Below are 11695 nucleotides of genomic sequence, written 5' to 3' on the forward strand. Positions count from 1 at the left end.
TGAAGTACACAATAATTCTCTCCCTTTTTGTCAATATAAATTGGAAAAGGTACAAAAACTAGCGGGATTACAATGAAATTCTCATAGAGATACTTCGTGACTAAAAGAGAACATATCAACTTTGTTTCGATGATTTTACATAGTCGAAACTTAGTATATTCATCTAGGAGTTTATAAACATACAAAAAAATCCTAGAATATTCCACAAACGCACTCCCCACAAATATTTGCCAATTATGCACAAGTTCAATTAAGAATTCTCCCCCATAAAATGTCATTCCCGAAAGAACAACAAGAGTGACCTTACTTTTACAAGAAAATAAGGTTTTCTTTGGACATTAACAAATCACATGAAACATGAATTTGTATCCAGAAAACTCAATTAAATTAACCACAAGAGAACCCATGATTAATTTAATCGGAAATGTTCAACATAAGAAAACTTACGAAGCCATACAATACTTTCACATAGAAGTGGATCAGGGAAAGATCAATACTGCGGAATATACAAAGATTCATTCTATTTTTCATCAATATTTGCATAATGACACAGTAGACTTAATCTTTGACATCAAAAGTTCATTATATTTTCCATCAATATTTGCATAACGACATAATAGACTTTAACTTTTGACATATATTCAGCTAAACTTCTTATGGATTTAACACATTTAGCAGTTTAATTGAAAGATGAAATCATTCAAGGCTAAAATACCATTAAAGTTATTACAACCATTAAGAATAACAGTTCAATAAGATCGAAATAAGAAGTTTGACCGAAAGAACCATACGCAACCCAAAAATAACAAAAAAAATAATATTTAACCTATCATCTTATAATAATCTCTAGCAATTTCATAGAACTTTTCAATCAGTTCTGGATGAGCATCTTTGGTATATTCCAACTGCTCTTCTAGTCATTCAAATTTTTGCTGGAGACGGATGATTTCTGGGTTTGAGGCAGTTGAAGCTCCTGCAGAAGTTTCAGATGAAGTCCTCTTCATCTTTTCGATGCTTGCCTGGGTTAATACTTTTGGTCTACCAAGATCGGTTCCATAAGCAACAATGCCAAATTGACTGCAAATCCTTGAAATGAATAAGACAAGGAAAGCCTGGAGTTTTCTTAGTAGTCTGCTTCACACTAATCATTTTACGAATGATAAGATTGCATAAATCAATGTTTTTCCCTTAAACAACGTAACAGACCAATTCAGCAAGAGACCTGGTTCATAACATTTTGTCAGTCGTGTTTGGCATCATGTTTGCCACAACCAGTTTTCCAGCAACTTTGAGGAACAACTCAGCACCATGAACATCAATATGCCATCTTTCTAGGAGACGTCTTTATTAAGAAGAAGATTTGATAGCAAGTTTGGAGACAACCTTTCATGCTCAAGAAGTGGAAGTTGGAAGTTTCCAACCCGGTTCAAATTCAAGAACCCAACAATAACTTGACGATTCACCACAAAGATTTCATTGATGAGAGAAAAAACACTAAGTAAGATGAGAAACTTACTTGGTACACGAACTGTTGTTAATGGCAAAGCCCTGGAACTGCAAGATATGAATAAAAGAAGGTAAACCCGCAGAGTCAATTTTTGTTGCGAATCTAACGGTACCAAGAACACTCAAAACAATTGAAAAAAAAGGGTTTTGGAGATTAAGAGTTAGCGAACTTGGAAGTTCTTCCTTTTCGTTCTCGAGCTGTTGAGAAGAAGGGTGAAAATAATAAGAAGCGCTCCTTCTCTTTTTATGTGCAGGTGGAACAGACTGAACCGATTATGTACGTTTCGGAACACGGTTATGCCACGTAATGGTTACGTGTTCAACATATATAAACCGTACGTGTGTATCCAAGGACTTGTTTGTTTTAAGATACATTAATTTTTGATGAACAACAGATTTTTCACTAGAGTAAATCTTTGTTAAGGGTGCACAGGAACCGAGCCGAAAACCCGAACTGCCCCGGAACCGGTGGAACCGCACCTGTTTTTGTACCCAACCGAGGAAGGGGGTACAGGTACCGGTCCAAAAAATAGGAACCGAGGCTAAGGAGGTACAGGTACACGGTCCTGTCCAATTCCCGTACCGTCCCGGACTTAATGTACCGAAGAATTATAGCCATTAGATTTAGGGGTAGTAAACTAATAATAGCCATTAGATTTAGGGGGGTATATATAGAACAATAAGGCTAGGGTTTCTCATTTTCTTCTTTTTTTTCGTCTTCTCTCTCTGAGAAGGAGAAGAACTCCATTAGATTTACAAGGAAGAGTTTTCTTCACTTCTCAACTCCACGAACACCAGTTACTTACACCACTAGTTACACTTACAAGTTACACCACCTCTCGATCCAGAAGAAGAATGAGAAAAAAATCAGTGTTTGTGTTTCTATTGTAAGTTTTTTTGTTTTTTTCTTCTCCAATTTTAATCAATTTCTATTCGTTATTGTAATCGTTTGATTTCGACTACTGGGTTCCTTGATTTTTTTTAATTTGAGATTTATTTTGATTTTTGATGACCAATTGGTTGGAGCTGGATTAATTAAATTTAGGGTTTCACAGGGTAAGTTATCACGCCAAGGAGAAGACGAAGGGAAAGGATTCAAGGAACCATCCAACTCAGAAATTGTTAACCAAGGGTAAGTTCATCAAAATATTTGCTTGCAATCTTGTGAAATCTTCTTATGTTTCTGTGAATCTCTCGTTTTTGTAGGTTATTTCTGTTTGTTTGATTTTGGGGTTTCTAATTCAGTGATCTGATATGCTAGAGATTGATTGGAGATGTTAATCCAGTTAATAGAAATATTGCTGTTTGCACCTTTTGGAACTGAAAAGATGATGTTGATTGTTGAGTTTCTACTTTTAATGTGTGTACTTTCTCTGGTTTACTTAATAGTGATTGCAAGCAGACTGTAATTGGATTCATCTGAGTTTCATAGTTTTTTGAAATAAATTTAGTGAACTTTCTTTGGTTTGATTTAGGTTTGGTTGAGGAACTGTATATGACTTTGTTTAGTTGTACAATACAACTAAGCTTAGTTGTCTAGTTACATGGAAGTTGTAGTATTTGGTTGAACTGTATATGACTTTTTCTGGTGTACTGCAAGTTACATGGAAGTTGTGGTATTTGGTTGAGCTGCTTGATGGATTGAGCATATAGTTATTGATTTTGAGAATATTAGAATTGAATCAATTGATTGCTCTGCCTCTGCCTCTAATTGATTTCAGTAATTAAGATTTTTCTATGACTTTATCAAGTGTATTGTTGTAGGTAATCTTGATTAGTTGCTGAAGTTTGGATCTACTTTGTTTGTTCAGTAATTACTAGTTGCTCAAACTGAGGTTAGCATTTTACCTTGTTTGTTCTCAATTTGAGGATCTTAGTTTGTTGTTGTGTTCTGTGTTCATGAACATGTGGGTAGTTTGGCACTTTGGCTTGTAATCTTCTTATGTATTTTATATGCAAAGTGAAAATAGCATCCTGAATCTGCAAAGTGACAATGGTTATTTTTGTTGTTGTTGTGGATTGTGAATTGAAACCATGTTTGAATTGTGTATATATTGTTTGTCAATGATCAATCATGGATGCATCAAGTCCAGCTAAGGTTCAGAACATAATATGGCGCCTAATAGTTACTAACTGCTATTACTTGTTTTTGCAGCGTTACTTGGTCCTATCAACAATAATGCCACCACCAGTGATGCTTCCATGGAATAGATTTTCAAGACTTTGTATTTGCCATTGCCACCAGTGCTACTTGTTACATTTTTACCATCATTGTCCATTCAGTGCTACTGTTACTTGTCACTTTGACTCTTTTGCTACTTGTTAAGACTACTGTTTAATCGTGTGTGCGAGTGATTGTGTCTGTCATTCTTTGACTCTTTTGCTACTTGTTACTTCTTCAGTTTTTCAAGACTTGGTATTTGAGACTTTTATTTGCTAGTATTAATATTATTGATACTTGTTGTTAGTTGTTAATTGTTATGTATTAACACGGAAAAAAATGTATTGTTGCTCAGTAAAACAGGTTCTTAAGTCTTAACAGGAAAAAAATGTCTGGAAAAATTAGGGACCGAGACTAGTACCGGAACCGTACCTGGTACCGTAGTGGTCCCGAATAGTACTGGAACCGAGCTACGGGGTACATGTACCGGTCCAAAAAATAGGAACCGAGGCTAGGGAGGTACATGTACTCGGTCTCCTCAAGAACCGAGCCGAATCGTACCGTGTGCACCCTTAATCTTTGTATGGTCATGAAGACATAATACAAAGAAGCAACGTACACCATGACACCAAGAGAGGGTTTCTTTCCAACTACTCTTACATCTTACAGTATTGAGAAAAACTCAAGGGACTGTTTTTAAAAGTTTTTCAAAGAACTTAAAAAGAGCACATGACAATTTGTGTTCCTGATTTCTTCGTTTACAACTTATAACAAACAGTCTCTGCAAATGATATTTAGTACTGCGCAGGGAAACGCTTTTGGGAAGAAGAGACATCCTGACTTTTTCACAAAGGAGGTCAATACAATTACCTTGAGAAGATGTATCAAGACTTGATTGATGAAAGAGTCAAGTTCAGAGATGAAAATGACTGATATATGAGTTTTAGATACTTCTTGTATTACATCCAGTTGGTTTGGGATACAAGAAGGAGAGGGATTATCCTTACTGATAAGAAGATCAACATCAACTTCAACATGAATATTATTCATCATAACTTGATTTAGCTTATCAAGAGATTCTTGCTCTTTCTGAAGGTATAACTCAACATCAAGAGATAAGCTTTCAAGTTTTTTTCCAAGCCCTGAAAACACTTCAAGGGATTTTAATCCTCGAGGAGTTTTAGATAGAATTTCTTCTACAGATTTTATTAAATCAGTCATGGAAGAGAATTATGAAATCCCTGGATCTGGGGGTGCGTTTATTGAGATAGCACTACAGTCCATAGAGTCGGATTGCTACAAACACAGACTTATAAGGTCTTAAACGTGTTTGCCTCCTCTGATACCAATTGAAAAAGCGGGGGTATAACAACCAGACCCGATATTTCGTTTAGGCAATCTGTATGGACTAACTCCAGTATATTTCCAAGAGAATCAACTAGACAATCAGAATCAATCAAGGAAAATACATCCAAGAGTTATATCTCAATTTCTCAAATCAATATGCAATCGAACAAATAGAAATCTGTGAGCCGGATTAATATGAGAAATAACTTGGATGGTACCAAAGACCAATATCCAAGCATCAATCAATTTCAATCAACAACCAAAAGTTGGATTCACCAATTGATTAAACTACGCACAACCTGTGATATTTCAATTATATAGAAAATATAATGCGAAAAAGAAATAACACAGACACCAGAAATTTTGTTAACGACGAAACCGCAAATGCAGAAAAAACCCGGGACCTAGTCCAGATTTGACCACCACATTGTATTAAGCCGCTACAGACTCTAGCCTACTATAAGTTAACTTCAGACTGGAATGTAGTTGAGCCCTAACCAATCTCACATTGATTAATATACGGTCGCGTTCCTTACGCCTCTGAACCCCAGCAGGACTCTACGCACTTGATTCCCTTAGCTGATCTCACCCACAACTAAGAGTTGGTACGACCTAAAGTCGAAGACTTGATAAACAAATCTGTCTCACACAGAAAAGTCTATTGAATAGATAAATCTGTCTCCCACAGAAATACCTACGAGTTTTTTGTTCCGTCTTTTGATAAATCAAGGTGAACAGGAACCAATTGATACATGGGATTTATATTCCCGAAGAACAACCTAGTAATTTTAATAACCTCACAATGATCTTAACAGTATGGTAGTGGAACAAGATATTGTGGAATCACAAACGATGAGACGAAGATGTTTGTGACTACTTTTTATCTTACCTATCGGAGATTGAATCTCGAGCAAATCTTATAAAATATAGTACTCAATACGATAAAACAAAGTAAGATCAGAACACGCAACTACAGAGAAAATAGTTGGGTCTGGATTCAGAATACCAATGAAGTCTTTAAGTCGTTAACCTATAATGGTTTTAGAGAAACCTAGGTTAAAGGATAATCGACTCTAGTCACAACTAATATCACACAAGAGGTGTGGGGATGAGGTTTCCCAGTTGCTAGAGTTCTCCTTTATATAGTCTTCAAATCAGGGTTTGCAATCAATGCTACTAACAAAGCATTCAATATTCACCATTAGATGAAAGCCTGATTAGATTCAAGTTAATATCTTTCAACTATTAGGTTGGACTTAGCTTGTTATACACAAATGAAATGTGTCTTCATTTAGATATGGGTAACCGTACCTAAACGCGTAGACTTGGTTGGCTCAATAATAGTTAATCGAAGTTAGCCATATGAACACTTTAATATCCTTGTTCATATTTATCACAACTATTTCAAAATACTCAAATGAAACTAGTTATAGAGTTGTTCAATTCTTTATATTCTCATAGAAGTATAAAAGACACAATCGAAGCAAAATCGATTTTGATTCACTCGAATCAATGAACAGTATAGCCATGGTTTGCAAAAGATTACATTCCTTATTATATAAATATATTTGTTCATAAAGAAACCGATTTTAGAACTTAACCCACTCAAGTATGCAAACGGGTACGCATACTTAGAGTTCCGGGTTTGGTTTGTCCGCCAGTATGCGAACGGGTACGCATACTGTCGTTCACGACCAACTTAGTTGAATTAGTATGCAAACTGGTACGCATACTAAATTCCCGGACCTGAACTGTTAATCCAGTACACATACGGGTATGCATACTAAATTCCCGGACTTCAATTGTTAAACCAGTACGCATACGGGCATGCATACTATGGTTCCCGAACTTGGAATAACTTGCAACTGTTAGCATACAAGTACGCATACTGTGCTATATTCAATCAATGATTAATTGTTCTAAACTCCTTTTTAGTCATTGAAACATTCTTAGAATACGGGAATAGATGTCTCACACAAACTATTCAAAGCAATTTTCAAGTGATCAATAGATCAATGCGAAACATTCTGAGTCTACATCAAATGACTGTCTCACACAAATCATATAAGATGTTACCAGGCAATTTTCACATGATCATCTTTTGACTTTCGCCAAGAATAAAAGATGAACTTGGTTAAATCTAAAGCTTACCAACACATATTTTGAGAAATATGTAAGCGAGTTAAACTCAGCTCGAGATATCAAATGTGTATAAAGTAAAGTTTATATAGCTATACGACTTTTGTCTCAATAGGAGGTAGAATATAAATAGACTTTTGAGTGATAGATGAGTTCAATTCTCCACATACCTTTTGTTGATGAAGTTCCACAAGCTCCCCTTAGTAGTTATTCGTCTTCAATCGATGAACACCGTGAAGTCTAAAGCTCAACTACACATTCTATCCTAATATGAGACTATAGCTATAAGTATACTTGAAATCAAGACTTATAGTTTTGGCAACTAAACTTGACAAACAAGCTTGATATAGTAACACTTGCGAGTTCGACCAAGCAGTGCTCTAACAATCTCCCCCTTTGTCAATTTTAGTGACAAAACCATCAATACATATGGATTACAAAATAAATAAACTTTGTAGCTCATCCAAATGCTTGATTTTCTTGGTTCTTCCACATTACTCAAATCTTCGTCATTTCCAAGTACTCCAGTGATTGACGTGTTCAACTCAGCATTATAGTTGTTGAAGATCTGTATCCATAACAATAAGAAAACAATTATTCTCAATTATCGTTATATAGTGTCATAGTATTATTACACAGCATCAAAGTTCAATTGTATCACAACTTTGACAATAATACTACGGTGATATGTATCACTCCCCCTTAGTCAATACTTCATTTCACAATGAAAGCCACTCCCCCTTACATAATGATTCGTAAACCATATGTATTTGTAGTGTGAACTACACAATAATTCTCTCCCTTTTTGTCAATATAAATTGGAAAAGATAAGAAAACTAGTGGGATCATAATGAAATTCTCATAGAGATACTTCGTGACTAAAAGAGAATATAACAACTTTATTTCGATGATTTTACATAGTCGAAACTTAGTATATTCATCAAGGAGTTTATAAAGATACGAGAAAAGTCCTAGTATATTCCACAGCCGCACTCCCCACAAATATTTGGCAATTAAGCACAAGTTCGATTAAGAACTCTCCCCCATAAAATGTCATTCCCGAAAGAACAACAAGAGTGACCTTACTTTTACAAGAAAAGAAGGTTTTCTTTAGACATTAACAAATCGCATGAAACATGAATTTGTATCCAGAAAACTCAATTAAATTAATCACAAGAGAACCCATGATTAATTTAATCGGAAATGCTCTACATAAGAAAACTTACGAAGCCATACAGTACTTTCACATAGAATTGGATCAGGGAAAGATCAATACCGCGAAATATACAAAAATTCATTCTATTTTTATCAATATTTGCATAATGACACAATAGACTTAATCTTTGAAATTAAAAGTTCATTATATTTTCCATCAATATTTGTATAATGACATAATAGACTTTAATTTTTGACATATATTCAGTTAAACTTCTTATGGATTTAACACATTTAGCAGTTTAATTGAAATATAAAATCATTCAAGGCTAAAATACCATTAAAGTTATTACAACCACTAAGAATAACAGTTCAATAAGATCGACATAAGAAGTTTGACCGAAAAAACCGTACGCAACCAAAAAACAAAAAAAAAACAATAATTTACCTTCCATCTTATAATAATCTCTAACAATTTCATAGAACTTTCCAATCAGTTCTGAATGAGCATCTTTGGCATATTCCAACTGCTCTTTTAATCATTCAACTTCTTGCTGGAGACAAATGATTTTTGGGTTTGAGGCAGTTGAAGCTCCTGCAGAAGTTCCGGCTGAAGTCCTCTTCATTTTTTCGATGCTTGCTTGGGTTAATACTTTTGGTCTACCAAGAACGGTTCCAAAAGCAACACTGCCAAATTGACTGCAAATCCTTGAAATAAGACAAGGAAAGCCTGGAGTCTTCTTAGAAGTCTGCTTCACACTAATCATTTGACGAATGATAAGATTGTATAAATCAATGTATCTCGTTTCAACAATGTAACAGACCAATTCAGCAAGAGACCTGGTTCATAACATTTTTCAGTCGTGTTTGGCATCATGTTTGCCACAACCAGTTTTCCAGCAACTTTGAGGAACAACTCAGCACCATGAACATCAATTTTCCATCTTTATAGGAGACATCTTTATTAAGAAGAAGATTTGATATAAAGTTTGGATACAACCTTTCATGCTCAAGAGGTGGAATTTGGAAGATTCCAACCCGGTTCAAATTCAAGACCCTAGCAATATCTTGACGATTCATCACAAAGATTTCATTGATGAGAGAAAAAACACAAAGTAAGATGAGAAACTTACTTGGTACACAAACTGTTGTTAATGGCAAAGCCCTGGAACTTATAAATAAATGAAGGTAAACCCGTTGAGTGAATTTTTGCTGCGAATCGAACGGTACCAAGAACACTCAAAACAATTAAAAAAGGGTTTTGGAGATTAAGAGTTAGCGAACTTGGAAGTTCTTCCTTTTCGTTCTCGAACTGTTTAGAAGAAGGGTGAAAAGTACAAGAAGCACTTATTCTCTTTTTATGTGCGGGTGGAACAGAGACTGAACCGGTTATGTACATTTAGGAACACGGTTGTGTCACGTAATGGGTACATGTTCAACATGTATAAACCGTACATGTGTATCCAATGACTTGTTTGTTTTAAGCTACATCAATTTTTGATGAGAAACAAATTTTTCACTTGAGTAGATCTTTGTATGGTCATGAAGACATAATACAAAGAAGCAACGTACACCATGACACCAAGAGAGAGTTTCTTTCCAACTACTCTTACATCTTACAGTATTGAGAGAAACCCAAGGGACTGTTCTTACAAGTTTTTCAAAGAACTTAAAAAGTGCACATGACAATTTTTGTTCCCGATTTCTTCATCTACAACTTATAACAAACAGTCTCTGCAAATGATATTTAGTACTGCGCAGGGAAACGCTTTTGGGAAGAAGAGGCATCCTGACTTTTTCACAAAGGAGGTAAATACAATTACCTTGAGAAGATGTATCAAGACTTGATTGATGAAAGAGTCAAGTTCAGAGATGAAACTGACCGATATATGAGTTTTAGATACTTCTTGTATTACATCCAGTTGGTTTGGGATACAAGAAGGAGAGGTATTATCCTTACTGATAAGAAGATCAACATCAACCTCAACATGAATATTATTCATCATAACTTGATTTAGCTTATCAAGAGATTCTTGCTCTTTCTGAAGGTATAACTCAACATCAAGAGATAAGCTTTCAAGTTTTTTTCCAAGCCTTGAAAACACTTCAAGGGATTTTAAACCTCGAGGATTTTTAGATATAATTTCTTCTTACAGATTTTATTAAATCAGTCATGGAAGAGAATTATGAAATCCCTGGATCTGGGGTGCGTTATTGAGATAGCACTACAATCCATAGAGTCAGATTGCTACAAACACAGACTTATAAGGTCTTAAACGTGTTTGTCTCCTCTGATACCAATTGAAAAAGCGGGGGTCTAACAACCAGACCCGATATTTCGTTTAGGCAATTTGTATGGACTAACTCTAGTATATTTCCAAGAGAATCAACTAGACAATCAGACTCAATCAAGGAAAATACATCCAAGAGTTATATCTCAATTTATTAAATCAATCTGTAATCGAACATATAGGAATTTGTGAGCCGGATTAATATGAGAAATAACTTGGATGGTACCAAAGACCAATATCCAAGCGTCAATCAATTTCAATCAACAACCAAAGGTTGGATTCACCAATTGATTGAACTACGCACAACCTGTGATATTTCAATTATATAGAAAATATAACGCGGAAAAGAAATAACATTGACACCAGAATTTGTTAACGACGAAACCGCAATGCAGAAAAAACCCGGGACCTAGTCCAGATTTGACCACCACATTGTATTAAGCCGCTACAACAACACAGACCTACTATAAGTTAACTTCAGACTGAATGGTAGTTGAGCCCTAACCAACCTCACACTGATTAAGGTACAGTCGCGTTCCTTACGCCCTGAATCCCAGCAGGACTCTACGCACTTGATTCCCGAGATGATCTCACTCCACCACAACTAAGAGGTTGGTACGACCCAAAGTCGAAGACTTGATAAACAAATCTGTCTCACACAGAAAAGTCTATTGAATAGATAAATCTGTCTTCCACAGAAATACATACGAGTTTTTTTTTTTTTTTTCCGTATTTTGATAAATCATGGTGAACAAGAACCAATTGATACAGGGATTTATATTCCCGAAGAACACCTAGTAATTTTAATAACCTCACAATGAGCTTAACAGTATGGTAGTGGAACAAGATATTGTGGAATCACAACGATGAGACGAAGATGTTTGTGACTACTTTTTATCTTACCTATCGGAGATTGAATCTCGAGCAAATCTTATAAAATAGTACTCAATACGATAAAACAAAGTAAGATCAGAACACGCAACTACAGAGAAAATAGTTGGGTCTGGATTCAGAATACCAATGAAGTCTTTAAGTCGTTAACCTATAATGGTTTTAGAGAAACCTAGGTTAAAGGATAATCGACTCTAGTCCACAA

The sequence above is a fragment of the Papaver somniferum genome, chromosome 9, assembly GCF_003573695.1.
Source record: "Papaver somniferum cultivar HN1 chromosome 9, ASM357369v1, whole genome shotgun sequence".
Lineage (NCBI taxonomy): Eukaryota > Viridiplantae > Streptophyta > Magnoliopsida > Ranunculales > Papaveraceae > Papaver > Papaver somniferum.